General features: G+C 41.0%; 1 protein-coding gene across 4 annotated transcripts in view; it reads left to right on the forward strand.

Annotated features, from left to right (window-relative positions):
* Window positions 1-16,278, forward strand: part of PAX3 (paired box 3) — a 113,645-nt gene that overhangs the window by 63,516 nt on the left and 33,851 nt on the right. The window lies entirely within an intron of this gene.

Genomic DNA, 16,278 nt, shown 5'->3' on the forward strand with positions numbered 1-16,278 from the left:
CAGACAGGAGAGTGGAAGGGGAGTCCTCAAGGGCAGAGAGTCCACTGGGTAAAAGAAGTGGGAGCGAGGACTCAGATCCTTTCGCTAGCCCACTTCACCAGGGTAGTGCAGAAGCCAGGAAAGTTCCCCACAACAGCGGGACTGTTCCCCCGCTTACACATGCAAATATAGGAATATGTTTCTGTCTGGAAGGGCTATCTCACAGATGATTTAGGTCTAACTAAAAGACTTGTAATACAAAGACACACTGAAACTACAGGTTCACATCCCAGTAGTTTCTCTTCAGCTTTGCATTGGTACATGGTACTTCAAAAGGTGAAATGTATGAGAATCATTGAGTTCATTTTGTCTGCCCTGCTGGGATGCTCATTGCATGGCAATTTCTGTAACAATATAGCTTTGCACTCAGTTTTTTAATCAATATCACTCCTCCTCTCAGTCTTGTGCAGGATGGCGTATGCTAATTGATTGCCACCATCAACCCCTGAGGCAGTTGCATTTCAGGAGTGTTGGCTTATGTGTATATACCAGGGGTGGGCAAAGTACGGCTCGCGGGCTGGATCCGGCCCCTCAGGGCTTTGGATCCAGCCAGTGGGATTGCCATCCCTGTGGCACCGCGGACCCCGCGCCGCTCCTGGAAGGAGCCGGCACCACTTCCCTGCCGCCCCTGAGGCAGGGGATGGGGGGGGGGGGGGGAGAGGGCTCTGTGCACCGCCCTTGTCTATGGGTTCCACACCTGAAGCTTGTATTGGGCGTGGTTCCCTGTGGAACCCACAGGTGAGGGCAGTGCATGGAGACCCCTGCAGCCTCCCCGCACCCCGCCAGGGGCCTCAGGGATGTGGTGCCGGCTGCTTCCAGGAGTGGTGTGGCATGGGGCCAGGGCGGGCAGGGAGCCTGCCTTAGCAGCACGGCAGCACTGCTGCCTGAAGCCGCTCCAGGTAAGCGGTGCTGGGCCGGAGCCCACACCCTGAACCCTTCCTGCAATCCACACCCCAACCCCCTGCCCTGAGGCCCCTGCTGTACCCTGCACCCTTCCTGCACCCCAACCCGCTGCGCTGAGCCCCCTCCTGCACCCCACACCCCTCCTGCACCCCAACCCCTGCCCTGAGCCCCCTCCCACACTCCACACCCCCTCCTGCACCCCAACCCCTGCCCTGAGCCCCTTGTACACCCTGCACCCCTCCTCTGCCCCAACCCCTTTCCCTGAGTCCCTTCCTGTGCACTGCACTCCCTCCCACACCCCCTCCCGCACCCCAACCCCAGCCCTACATTCATGGCCCTGCATGCAATTTCCCCACCCAGGTATGGCCTTCGGGCCAAAAAGTTTGCCCACCCCGGTTTATACCATAGTTGGCACAGCACTTTGGCATGCAAGGTAGTATATAAATGTAAAGTATTATTATATCATGTATTTGGTTTGTTGGAAATATTCTCTGTATTGGGCACAAAGGCTACAATTTGCCTAAGTGGCACATAAATGTAAAAAACCTTCTGTGTGCCTAACTGAAACAACAGAAATACAAACCTTTCCACATTTGACAGAGAAAAAGTACATTCCCGTTTGCTAACTAATTCCATCACGTTTGTTTAGTATACTTCAAGATGCAATATTGAGGTGCTCTAGGACTCTTCAGAAGATGGAGAGAAACTGGGAATCCTGTACATCTACTAGTGCACATACTATTAAAGCTGAAAAGTTCTAATTGCAGATAAGACCAAGAGGAAGAGGGCACGAAAATAGATGGGGTGGCCATTTATTTAATCACACAAGTGCCTATATTCAACATAAGTGGATAGTTTCTGCCTATTTTTCTGTCTATTTAGGTACTTTAATATGGCCCATCTGAGTACCTCACAATCATTAATAGATTTTATCCTCACAAACCACTGTGTGATATTAGCCCCATGGTATAGATGGAGAACTGAGATACAGGATAGATTTAGTGACTTGCCCAGGGTCATACCCAGGCCTTGTGACTGAGCTGAAAACTGAATACAGGTCTTTTGAATTCCTTTGTTCAGTAGCTTTCATCTTATCTTCTCCCATTCTCATGAGCCCTTGGCAGCCCTCTGCCCAACATTAGTGGCTTACAGTTCCTCCATCGTGGCTGCCACAAGGCATTATGGGGTGTCAGATAGTTCTAGAGCACCTCAGTATTGCATCTTGAAGCACACTAAACAAATGTGATGGAATTAGTTAGCAAACAGGAATGCACTTTTTCTCTGTCATGTTGTAAGATTTGTATTTCTGCCATCTTACTTCATAGAAGTGAAAGTGACCTTATTTGTAATGATTAGGTTTCATTTTCCTGCTCATAACAATTTAGAGGGATACATTTTTATCGTGAAATTATTTTGAAATTTTTTTTTAAGATCTCTTTTGTATTAAATGGTTACACAAGACAATCACAAAACTCCCAGCCAACTATGATAAAATGCATAAAGCAAAGAAACAAAAAGTAACAAAGTAAGTAACAAATGCTTAAATCACTATGAGTCTAATTCTCATTTACATTCCATAAATGTACTTTATGCACACTTTAAGGCACATTTACAGTGTCAGAGAAGCATAAAGGGACTTAATGTAAATGTAAACTTGGCTCCTCATCTGTGTCTGATCTATAAACAAGTACTTATACAAGGTAAATAACAATTTGCAAGAGACAAGAGATGTACATATTCTGTTTCATCGTACCAGTAAATCCCAAAAGTCTGTAAAATATGCTAGTATAAATCTCATCAGTCTTATATGTTTTAATCATATATATAAACATATGAGACTGGTAAGATTTATACTTGAAGTATACTCTTTGTGGTGTGTGTGTGTGTGCGCGTATATTTATTTTGATGGAAATATAGGGAAAGAGTTGGTGTATTTATTTACCTTACCGTAGACCATACAACCAAAGTGTTACTACTTCAGCTCTTCTGGAGGAGCTAATAATTCAGAGTAGTGATAACAAAAACTATCATTGATATCTCCAAGGAATTAAAAGTAGATTTGGATGGGGAGAGTGTTCGTAAATAAAATATTTTAGTTTCAGCCTAATTAATTGTGTTCATCTGCTATTAATTTTCTTGTTGGTTACAATGGTCATTGTTTGAACAAAGGACAAGAACAGCTGTCAGCATCTGTTTACAAAATGCAAAGAAGGGCAAACATAGCAGGGGCATGTATGTGAATGATCAAAGGAGAGACTGCTCAGTGTGCACTGACTTCATGCATTTTTTAGAGTAGGTTGACATGGTGCTGCTATCATATAGGTATGCAATTGGGCATCCCAAATCCGTTCAGTAGATTTTTAAATTGCCCTTCTGAATACAGTTCTGTTTTTTTGTGTGCATTGAACTACAGAGAACTGTGTACTTTGAAATGTATTCCTTTAAAAAAAAGAAGCTCAACGTGTTTCTTGTTAACATGTACTAAGTTGTATAAATGCTTCTGTTTGTTTTAAATCTCTCTAATATATATATATATAAAATGTCGCAAACTTTCTCTCTTTACTAGACTGTTTATTATTAAAAGACTATAGCCAAAAATTCCCTGTAGCTTTTTGGCTAAGTGTGGCTGAGGCAGTCTTGTTACATAATCTGTTCTTCAGATTTTTCGTGTTGCATTAGTAATAAAATATTAGAATTGGTCTTGCTTTAGCTGCCCTCTCCTCCCACTTAGTGCATGTAATACTGACATTTGTAAGATTAGATGATGTATTTGAATTCTAATAGCTTTTATGAGACTTGTCTGCCCAGAACAAGCTTAATCAGCCCTGGGTTTGTATAGGAGTCGCACCTCAAACACTCAGATGACAGCTATTGGGAAGAGGAGAGCAATTAAAGGACTTCAGGAACTAGTGAATACACAAACTTAACAGCATGAAGAACAGAATTTGGAAATGTCTGATGGAGAAACAGACCCATGTTAATTACCATAACAGTGCAAATGGGACCATAATAAATGGAACCACGTCATGTATCCAAGGAAAACCTGTACCCTAAGGAATCCTGCTTCCCACATGCTGTTTCCTGAGGAAACAACTTTGGCCTAAAATGCTGCAAGGTGGTGAGAGCCGCCTGAGAGCTGACAAGCACCCTTGCCTTCCATGGAGGCTGTAGCCAGGATCAAGGCTCCATTGTGCTAGGTACTGTACTAACACAAAGGTGGAAATTGTCCCTGGCATAGAGGGAGTGGAGGGCTCAGCATCTTCCAGGACGAGGCACTTTGGTAGAAGCTGATAGATTTTAAGGAAGTGTTAACATCCCCCATCTTGCTTGACTTCAATGGGATTAAATTTAGGTTTTGAGTAGAGCTGGTTGGAAAACTGGGTTTTAAAAATTTTGATGAAAACAAGAATGTTTTCATTTTTGGCAAAATTTTCAGTGAAAAACATTAACTTTTAATTTAAAAAAATAAAATAAATAAAGCTGAAACCTGAGAACTTTTCAGCAACTGAAAACCAGTTTGGTTTTGGTTTGGTTTTGTGTTTTGGCTGAAAAATGCCAAAAATCTAAACTTTTTTTTAATTTTGGCCAGAAATTGTTGGTTTTCAGTTTCCTGATTGAAAAAAATCCAATTTGTGAGGAAACCTGTCTTTCTGTAAAATTTTTAATTTTGTCAAAAATCAAATTTTCTGTCAAGAAAACATTTTGACAGGAAATTGTCAACCTCCCCTAGTTTTGAGGGTAATAAATACATTTGTGCAAATTTTTCACAGCAAACAGTTTATTCAGTGCATTTAGCCTAATGGCAGGTATAACAGTCAGCACGCAGTCTGTACAAACCTGCTTGCAACCTTGGGTATGGATTTGTGTTGCTAGGCTGCGCTGAAGCCCACCCCACCATGCCTTCACTGCTATTTTCAGTGAGACAGCTCCGCCCCAGCACTGTCCCCGCAGCTCCCATTGGGGAGCTGCAGGGGTGATGCGCACGGGCAGTGCATGGAGACACACTGTTCCCCTCTCGCCAGGGGCACTCAGAGCTATGCCGACAACCGGCTGCTTCCAGGAGCGTTTTGGGCCTATGGCAAGCAGGCAGCCTGCCTGAGCCCTGCTGTGCTGCTGGCTGGGAGCTGCCTGTGGTAAGCGCCTCCCGGCCAGAGCCTGCACCTCGCACCCCTTCCTGCACCCCCAACCCCCTGCCCCAGGTCAGAATCTCCTCCTACATCCAAACTGCCTCCCAGAGCCCTCACTCTCTCCTGAACCCCAGGCTGGAGCACCCCCCTGCACCCAAACTCCCTCCCAGAAAGAAACTAATATAACAGCTGTTCTAAGGTAAGAAGTAGGCTATTTTGAATTAATTTAACTATATTCTACATGTTTTAAGACTGAAATGTAATCACAGCATGGCTCTATGTTAATTAAAAGGCCAGTTTAGTATAGCATTAATAGCCTCGATGCCATAATTGATCGTTTTGTTTTAAATTAGGAAAAAGACTTCTATATAGGGACCCCACAAAATCTAGTAACCTCAGGCCCACAGGAGAGTTAATCTGGCCCTGATTACAATGGCATAAAACTATCAAGAGGCCTTGTCTATATGGGAAAGTTGCACCAATCTAACTTAAATTAGTTGTTTAAACCAGAGAAAACCACATTTTGGTTTAAAAATGGCTTATTCCAGTTTAGCTTAAACCTGTTCTCAGTCAAGTTGAGGGTGTGTGTCTGTGGGGGAGAATCACACTTAAACCATAATAAGAATGTCCACACAGGGGGTTTGTGCCAGTTCAATGAAATCAGTTTAAATTCACACTTGTGGTTAAACTATTGCAACTTTCTCAAATAGATGAGACCCAAGAGGAGAATCGGGTCCAATGGAACTGTTTGTCTGGATAAGGAGAGTAGGACCCGACCCGGTGTTAAGAGCCTGTTTCTGTTGCCACTTGCACTAGTTTCTTGGGATTTGAACTTGCAAACACTCTTGCACGTGAGTAACTTTTTGCATATGAGTAGTTCCGTTGAGTTCAATGGGACTATTCACAAATATGAAGTTACTCCTGGGGTGAATATTTGCACAATCGAAGTTTTAGATTATAAGCTTTTAAAGGCAGGGATCATGTACAGCAAGCACTCAGCTGTACAATGAGACCCCAATCCTGACTGCAGCCTCCTGGTGCTACTGCAGTATAAATAATAATAATTAATAATAATAATGCACAATACTGATTTACACCAGTAAAGTGAGAGCAGGATCAAGCCCTAAATCATGTTTCATCCGATGGTTTCATGTTACTTGTTCCAACAAAGCAAGTCTAGTTTTTGGAATGGGAGGAGAAGTTGTTCAGTTATTGCATTTGTTGTATCCCCTTCCTTTCCCTTTTAAAATTATTCATCCTTTCAGTGCACAGTGGAGAATTAGCCATTTGATTCTCAGCACTGGCAATGCTGTCTTTGATTATATTTAAAGTGGAATGTGTTCCCTTTTGATGCTCTGTGGTTTTGAATGAAGTACATGCAAGCAGTTTAATGGTGCAGAACACTTAGACAGTGGCCTTGTTTGCCTTTGCATATTATTTCATCATTTAAAAAAATATTATAGAAATTATTTTTAAAAGGAAGAGACTATGAATTGTCTATTGTTTGCTTATTGAAATTGTTTTCACAGTGTTGTCATTCTCTTCTGTTGAATAGCTATGAGATGTCACATTTTTTGTAAGTTATAACTGCATCAAGCTGTGCTGACAAAATGTCCTGGCATAACTGTTAATATGCATTGTCATTTTAAGCATGAAACAGTTTAGCTAATGATTTATCTCTTATAATGCAGCACTTGGGGCAGCTGTATGATTTGTCTCTTTAGCAAGTCAAGTAATTTCTTTAACAAAATGTTAAGCACAGATGGGCTATAAGCTGTCAGTTAACCATTATTGTGCATGCATCTGCTTGCCTTCAATGCACTGTTTTATGTATTCAGCCACTTACTTAGCCCCAGCTCTCTGAAAAGCGGAACCTACTCTGATTGGCAAATAAAATGTTCATTTGTCTCTTCTTCCTATTGTTTTGTTTTGGTAACACATGTCAGCAGCTCAATTACCCAGTTCATTAACAGCTCCCAATGGACATGATGGCCAACCCATGATAAGGAGGGTGATTGTGGCACATATGGTCAATAATAGCCTGTCTCTTGGCAATTGTAAATAAAAGTCACTGTTGGCCCTTTCCCTTTACTGCAGCTACTGTTTTCCTTTTCACCTTGGTCTACGGAGCTCATTGATCGTGTGATTCTGTCCAAAGAAAATAAAAACTTATCTATTGTCAAGAAAAGAACTTTGAGCTACATTGGCTGGTCTTTCCATCCCACTGACATTTTCAACCCATAGCTTAGAATTCTTAGTAGATAGGTATATTCTTTTGGTTTCTGTTAACTGATTAATTATTTTATTAATCAGTTTACTTAAATAGTAATAAGTTTTCTTGCCTCTTCTCGCTTTCTCTCACTGAAGACTTTTGTTGAGGTGCCTGTGGAGTTTTAAAGAGCCATTTTAAATGTTTTTCTAAGTATGCCCTTTGCGAATTGCAGCAGTTTTCAAAGGGGTAGTTGGAGTGTGACTTAATCCTTGTAGATGAGACATATTCATGTCTAGAACAGACGGTAGTTCTTTTTAAAAAAAAAAAAAAATTTAGTGGCCTAAGTGCCCTATAAAAAGGGTTAAAAGGGATCTTGCTGATTTTTTTCATGTTTCAAACTATTCCAAACCATTTAATGGCTTTTCTAACTTAAAAATTATCATTGTTTGCAAAATGGTTTCTGATTCTGAAGTATCACCCTTCACACTGTAGTAAGAAAATCTAGTAGCATGAATGCATTTTTATCGTGACTTCACTGGGAAATATCTTGTTTTATTTTTTTGATGCAAGTTTCATTTTTTGTTAGATTAAAGAAGCCCAGTCGTTCACACTTGGGTGGATTTATATTTCACAATGCGACCTAACAGAAGGAAGTGCCCACTTAAAAACACAAATGATAAAGAAGGGGGAAAAAATCATAAAGTTTCAGCACAGAAAGAAAACAATGGCACGGATTAAATGACAACACTGAGACCTGGTAAACCGGCCAAAACCACGCATTTCCAAGAGTGTTATAACAGAAGCAGTGCAATTCAGAAATGTCGGGTCAGTTGCTGAGCTGTGGAACACGTTCCATAACCCTTATCTTAAATAAACATACAATAGTACTGTTGTGAGTCTTAAACAACTCACAGGTGGCTGCGTAGTGACTTTAGACCTTCTGAACTCGTCCCCTGCTGCCTGCCATATTCATAACTAATCTGTACTCTCCATCCAGGGTTGTGGGCACTTGGGGAGTTGTTGAGTGTCAGAGTTTATTTGTACTATTTTGATTAGCACAGACCTGGCAGGGGCTTATTTTCTTTTTAATGACCCCTTGCTGTGAAACTGAGGTTTCAGAAGGAGGAACTGGGGGGAGAGGAGAGGCCTGGCATTACATTTCTGTAGCGGGGGGAAACACAACTCGGAGAGCTGCTGAGCTGGGAGCAGAGTAGTCAGTTGACTCTCGAGTCTTATTTATATTTCATATGCAAATACAGATATTTCCTCAAATGGAAACACTGAGGGGAAAAAAAATGTTAGAAGGAAATTAAGATGCCAGTTAGCTTTTCTGAAGACTTTCTTTTCTGTGGCGTAAAGGACTCCTGACTTTTTCTGATCTATTACTGTTAAAATGCCAGCTGCTGAAAGCTTAGCCTAACACAAACAATGATCTAAAAAGGCATGTATTGCCTCGCCACCTACCACTGCTAGGAGTTTTTATAGCAAATGAACCCTGGAGATTTATTTGGAGAGTGCTTAGGGAGCGTCTTATGGCTCAAACCCTATGACAGATTCTCTCTTTCTTTCTCTCTTTTCTTTTTTAGTACATATGTAATATTTTTAAATTTACATTTGAACTCAGTTACCTCTCCCATCGAAAATAAATGTTGACAGGGAGTCTCCAGGTGCCGAGGTCTCTGGATTGGATTGGTTTGGATTAACCCCTACTGTGCATCCAGTTTAACCTCACCACCCGCCCCTACCGTCCCCAAAAAAACAACCTCCCCCTTCTCATCCACTTCAGCTTTCTTTGTGTCTCCTGCATCCTGCCAGGCAGGTGTCAGAGCCCTGAATGCGGGCAAAGGCCCTGTTGATGGATACCACAGATGGAGCGTGGAAATTGGTAGAATAGGCTTCAGCCACAGGCCATTTCTTAGGATCCAACAAAAGCCTCCAAATAAGTCAACAAAAATCCCAAAGATCACAAAGGAAAAGTGTCATTTGTCATTTACTCTGGGTTTGTGTGGGGGTATCAGCCTTGCTGCACTTCTCCTGGCTTGCACCCGAGTAAACATGATAGAGGTCATTCACATCTTTTTCAGTGTAAAAGGCTACTTCAGATCAGAAAACAGTTAGCTGCCCCATTGTGTCCTCTGTGTTGAATGCTAAAGTATACAAGTATAGAACATTCTGCAATTAGCCAGATAGGTGCATCAGACATTGAGTTGCCCTGTTCAAAGACTTAAGTAATAGAGAAGGGGGAAGGGAGTCCTGTTAAATTAATATTACATAAAATAAATAACAAGAGGTGGCAAATGGCAATGTAAAGCTCAATCTCAGCCCAATGGGATGTTTAAGACAGATCTTTGTCTTGTCTTATTTTAACAAAATCCACAGTTATAATCAGTGCTTCTAGCACAGACCAAGGATTATTAGTGTGTAAGAAAGTCAGTATGATTTTTGTGGTGGTTAATTTTATAACAGTTGAATGTTTGCCAATAAATTTCTGCCTTCAAAGCTCTGCAGAAGGATATCCCTCCTTTCAGTCATTTCTAAAGTGCACTGTGTTGCATCTGTAATAAATGAATATATGGTTTTTAAATGGTTGTCATGTTTTTGTTATTTAATTATTCAAACGAAATGTCGTGCTGAGGAAAAAAAACAATGCACAGAATGAGCACTTATGAATTATTTTGTTCTGTTTTCGTATGGGCATGTCTATTTGTGATGTACTTTGGGAAACCAATAATTACAGAATTCCATGTGACCAAATCCCTATGAAATTGAGCAAAGGTTTTGTGCATAATAGTGTTAACTAGGATGAAGTATTTCCTGAGGCCACCAAACAGGTCACAAGGGGTTAACGGACAAAGAATTGCTCTCTAATTCTGTAATTCCTTCTTTAATTAAACTTCATGGCTAGTCCACTGGTGGCACTTACGGTTTCTCCTCCCACTTTGATTTGCTTCTTAAGGGAGGAATTTGTAATCCTGTGGGGTGATTGTTGTCCTGTACATGATCTTTTTGGAAACTGACAACTCTCCTCCGTCCTCCAGCTATTGCAAAATGGGGTTTGAGTACTAACCTCTCTGAGCTAATTATAAAGGTTAGCTCCTATTTTCTGACTCTCTCTGCCCTACTTCCCTTGTTTATATATAAATCGCTCTCACACTCACATCATTATACACTCAATACCTTTCTAAGCCAGTAATATCATAGAAATATATGAGACTGCTCACAGGTACCATAAACAGGGGTAGCTTAGTCAGAATGTACATCACAAAATGGTTTTAATTTCTTAGGTGCATGTGTCTATTTCTGGGCTTGGTCAATATCCTGGTAGGCCCTTTACCTGGTTAAAAGTTTATTAAGAGTTGTTTTTTCAGTCAAAAGCCCATTCACCTCTGAACAGACTTCAATAAAGAAAAATATGATGCACTCTGTTGTACAGACAGCCTGCTGTCATTTGAGATTACATTTGCCTGATTCTAATAATGCAGATCAGATGAGACAAATGAACTCGATATTTTTCAGTAACAATAGTCAGGTTTGGAGTAGAATGGTACTGATGAACTTGTCTGAATAGGAAAGCTATTTAATCTGAGGTTAAATTTTCTCCTTCATTTTGTGATTCCATCTCAGGATTTGTGAGTTGTATTAGATATATTAACCTAGATTCTTAGCTACTTTGCTGAGAAAAATGTTCAGATTAGCAGTCCTGTTTTACCTTCATGCCTTTTCTTTACTGTAAATGACAACATTTGAATGTGGAATGGAAATAGAATTAAGCATATATTTCTGTGCTAAATACATCATCCTGTCATGGACACAAGATGCCAGCATCTTCAGCAAACAGGGAAACATCAGAAATAGTTCACTGTTTATAAAATAATTTAAACTGCCTTTTTACAATTTACCTAATACCCCCCCTGCCCAGTTAATGAAGGTATTCAGGTGAGGATACTGAGATTAATTCAATTTTCACATTCGCTATGCATTTCAGCTTTAACTTTCCTCATATGAAATGCATATTTCCCTTGCATAGCCTGAGTAAGTCTGATAGTTATGTAGAGGTTGTGGTGAATGGAACCCTCCCACACAGAGAGGAAGGATGGCTAAATAGTTAGGGCATGTCTCTGTGACTTGAGACTGGGTTCAACTCTCTGCTCTGCCACATAGTTCCTATGTGACCTTGGGAAAGTCACTTAGGACAAAATTTTCAGAAGCACTTATGTCACTTAGGAGCCTAAGTCTCTTACGCACTTTTCAAAATTTTACCCTTAGTGTGTTTGTGGCTCACTTCCCCATCTGTAAAACGGGATAATAGAAGTTCACTCTCTCCTGGGGTGTTGTAAAGATAAATACATTAAAGACTGTGAAACATTAAGATACTACTGTGATGGGGCAGGGGGCATCTAAACACCTTAGGCCTTGTCTACATTTAGGGCAGCATGTAGAGTACAGGCACTATACATGTAGCTACATGCCTCAGCTGTGTCCATACATGTCTCTGTGGTGTGTAGCTACAGGTGTCTGGCAGTGGGCAAGTAGTGAGGAAAGGCTACCTCAGTGGGGAGGCAACGGGGAAAGGCTCCAGCAGCCAGGAGCTGCCAGAAACTTTGTCTACCTCCCCAGGCCTTAGCTTTTCCCTACTGCTGGAACCTTTCACTCTGGTGGAAAAAGGCTCCGGCAGGGGGGTGGCAGTGGGACACTATACTGCTAACTATAGCAGTGTGGATGTGGGAGGCACTGCTTGGGTATGTAGAAAGCTGTGTAGGTAATATACTGTAGGTTTCAGGTATGTAGGGCACTCTACTTTCCTCTCCTAAGCATGAGTGCCAGAACAGGGTGGGACAGGGGACCATGGCCCCATCACTTCTTACTGGCTGTAAGACAAACAATAGATGGGAGGGGGCAGAGAGGAGCGAGTGGGAGGCGGGTTCTTGGGGGTAGAGGCGGTGCAGGGGTGGGTCCTCGGGGAATGGGTGGCATGAGAGTGGGGGCTTGGGGAGAAGGGGTGGTATGGGGCCCCAGTTTGGGTGTTGGCGGCCCCCCCCCACACTTTTAGAGAGCTTCCGTCGCTCCTGCTTCTAAGCCATTCCTCACTGACTACACTAGCTGGGCATGCTCTGTGTGTACTCTATACCCCACTGTAGCTTTGAAGACATGCCTATAGATAGGGCAGCCAGCATCAGCCTAGCTCCTGAGGGATGCTGGGAGGAAAGTACTGAAAGAGGCCCTGATATCGATAGGGTTTGGAGCTTCCTTTCCCCATGGATTCCTTCTTGGCCTTCATAGGTTTTAAGGCCAGACACCATTGTTCTTCATAAACTTATAAATCCCTCCCAATCAAAGGGAGCGTTTGGCAGAGAAAGTGTCTCAAAAGTGGACCTCACAGGGGTTCCTGAGTCCTGTTTCAGGTTTTACCAGAAGCAGGTACAGAGAACCATTAATACTTCTGTTGTGCTCTTCTAACAGAAGCACCAACTTCTCCTAGTCTAGCTAATTAGCCACATAGCTATTCCAGTTGAGTTGTTATAGCAACAGAGAATGATTATGTCTGGAGCCACTGTGGGGAAGATAACTAGAGAAGGTTGTGTTTCTGTTTTTAAGCTTCCTGGATGGTTTAATGTTGCTGTTTGTAACTCTGCAAGCTTTGAAGAAGGTAAAAGACCTGAAATGATTTGGTCAAATATATTGGGCACTAAAACAAATTCAAAGAACAAGTAGTATTATTTATTTAATGATACAGTAGAATTTTTACTTGATAATGAAGAGGGTTTTGAACCACATTGAAACAGAATTAAACTGTTTGAAATCAGCAGATCATGCTGTCTGTTCTCAAGGATTTTATTTGAAAAATTGGGTGGGTACTTTAATTTTAGGGCCCAAATCCTTCAAGTCTTGCTCAGACACGGCTCTCATTGAGGTGAGAGACTGGGAGTTGTATGTACTTCTCAGTGCATTACAATTATGAACTAAAATGGGAATTTTGGCCAAGAATGCCTGCAGAAAACATTTATTGTGTTTGGATGACTGAAATAGTTTACAGATCAGATTAAAGTTAATCTAATTGCTGTATCCTAGCAATCTATGAAGTCATTTAGAAATCTGACTGGTTAGTGTGTTGTTGAGAGTCTCTGTACTAGCAATAGCTATTCCTCTGTGTGTCCAGAAATTCATAAACTCTTCAGCTGAGTTGCCTGTAAAAGGACCTTGTCTTTTCTACACGCAAGACTGGGTAAATAGATTAAGTGTACTTATTGGTTCAAACAGCTTGAGTGAAATTGAATATGTAAAATAGTTGGAACTGAACAAGTCAGTCTCTTTAGCTAGAGTTAAAATGAGATTTCTGTTCTGGCTTTGTGTTTTTAGTTATGCTTGAATGAGTCATGTTCAGGAGATTATTTTATATCAAGGTCTGTACCAATAATCTATTTCATTCTATTTAAGGTAGAAGTGGTGCTAGTATTTCAATAAAATGATGAATTGTAATATCAGTGGGGAGTCCCCTTCCATTTGCTGGATGGGTTCCCTTGCAGAGTTTAATGGATGAGGGAATTTTTGCCTGCTGGGATAGTCTCCACTCACATGGGCTACTGCCCTTATATTACCCCTCACCCCACCCTTTTCTATTACAGTTACCTGATGGAGGAGGAGAGAGGGTGTTGCCAGGGTTCTGGAAGAGGCTTTTGAAATGAAGTCAGAATAAGATAGAAGTAGAGTCTATATAAACCCCTCCCCCATCCCTATCAGAACAAGGAAGAAAACCTACTGTATGTCTATGCAGTGTGGTTGTAACCATGTTGGTCCCAGGATATTTGAGAGACAAGGTGGGTGAGGTAATATTTTTTTATTGGACCAACTTCTGTGGCTTGAAAGCTGGTCTCTCTCACCAACAGAAGATGGTCCAATAAAAGATATTACCTCACCCAAATTGTCTCTCTGTTCTATGTGTAGACATTTTGAGTCTGCACAGTATACACTTCATAGGCCTTATAGATATGGGGATACAGAGCAACTGCACAGAATCGTATGTCTGAGCTCTCCCTGCATCCATGTTACTATCTTCTCCCCATAGAGACTAGGAAACTAGGAAAGGTGGGCTTGAGCTGCAAAATCACTTCTAGATCTGAGCTTCCTCATAGTTTGGGGAAGGTTGGATCTGGGGGCTTTGTTGTTTAGCCCATAATAAAAATAAAGTACAGTTGCAAAGTTTGGATCTGATCTGAATCCAACCGAAGTTTGGGAGTGTTTAAAGAAGCATTTTGGGTCAGGCTTATTTCTAGAAACAAAACAATGAGAAACAGAACAACAGAGCCATTATGTTAGCCACTAAACTATATTCTTTTCTAGATGTGATTAATCTACTGCACAGAAATTACAAGGACAAGTTCTTGAAATACATTTGGGGTATTTTGATCAGTATAAGAATCTGATAAGAATTTAAATCCCGATTTCTCTGTAATCCTCTCATTACTTTCTTTAATCTTTCCCTGTGCTGATGACCTAAAATGCTTGTAAATGTCACAGTGTAATCCAGGCTCTTCCCCATTTGTAGGGGAAAGTCAGCTGAGGTAGGGGAGCACTGTCATGCAATCTGTCAGTATACCTTGTTCCAAAGGGGCATCTTGCATTGGCTGTGCAGCCCAGAAGGCTAGTAGAGCCAGCATGGGCAGATTTAGGGAACCTATGGGATGCACTCGTTCAGCACATCTCCCAGGCTGTCTCTGTCAGTGTGGGAAACTTATGGTGTCCCAGCTGGAATATGAATGTAGTTTCCTACGGTGGAATCCCAGGAAGAGACTGAAGAGGGTGAGGAAGGGGGTTTGAGGGATATAATATTCCAGTGGGATGATCCTTATTTTGTTTAGGACAGAGTTTTATGGTTAGACACACATTCTGGTGTCAGAAAAGCACCTTTATTGCTTTGACCTAATTCATCCCTGGTGCAGGTTAATTTAATCAATAGTTATACCAGACATGAATCTGGCCTTTCATGTGTGTTTTTATTTTTGCCAAAAGCAATTGTGCTTTTTGTGCTAGCAACTCATATGCCTCTAATAAAAACAATGGTTCAACTTCTGCCGTCCTTAACTGAGCAAAATTCCCTTGAAGAACTTGGCCCTTATCAACAAGCTGAGTAATAATTGATACTAGAGTGGAGAATAAGGTCAGACACAAACTACCACTCTTAGTATATGTTCAGTGCTCATATTCTTATATAAGCTCCCTACACAATACCAGATAAGATCTTATATGAGCATTAACACTTGTCCAAACCTACCTAGCAGAATCTCAGGAAGGCACAAGATACATAAATAAGTGGCAAATGATTATGAAAATATAATCCTGTTGAATTATACTTGTATGGATGTGGAAGTACCATGCAGATTTGCAGAACTGGACAAATAATGCAGAAGATGTTATGCAAATATTTAATCACATTTAAAAATGAATTTGCTTCAGATATGCTCATGTCCTTTTTGTATTCGATTTCCATAATAATTTGAGCAATCAGGTGTTACTGACACATCTATGAAAAAATAATTTCAAAGTCACACTCACGGGTGTTCATTGGGGCAGAATTTTAAATTAGCTGCAAGTGCTTATTTGTTTACTCAATCAGGAGAAAGGATCAAGACCATATGGCTTATCTGACCAATGAAAATGAAGCAGTACAGATCAAATTTCAAATACCGGCAATAATCTGATAGAGTAAAAAATTAATTGAATATGTTTGAATAACAAATACATTCAGGGAAATCATAATCTGCTCCCAGATATCCCAGGGCCAGGAAAAGAGGATAAATTCATTGAACAAACGGTTGAGAATTATTCATTCATCTCAGCAAATGTACCAGTAATACCCTGTAAAGTAGCATTTACCTCTGCTCTCAGATTAGAGTGTGTCTATTCTAGAATCAAGTTTACGAAATGAATCAAGATTTATATTCAAAGCTATTTATTCCCCAGTGGAAAAAAAATTATGGATTACTTTTTCTTTTGGTTTTG

Source organism: Eretmochelys imbricata, chromosome 9 (genome assembly GCF_965152235.1).
Source record: "Eretmochelys imbricata isolate rEreImb1 chromosome 9, rEreImb1.hap1, whole genome shotgun sequence".
Classification (NCBI taxonomy): Eukaryota; Metazoa; Chordata; order Testudines; family Cheloniidae; genus Eretmochelys; species Eretmochelys imbricata.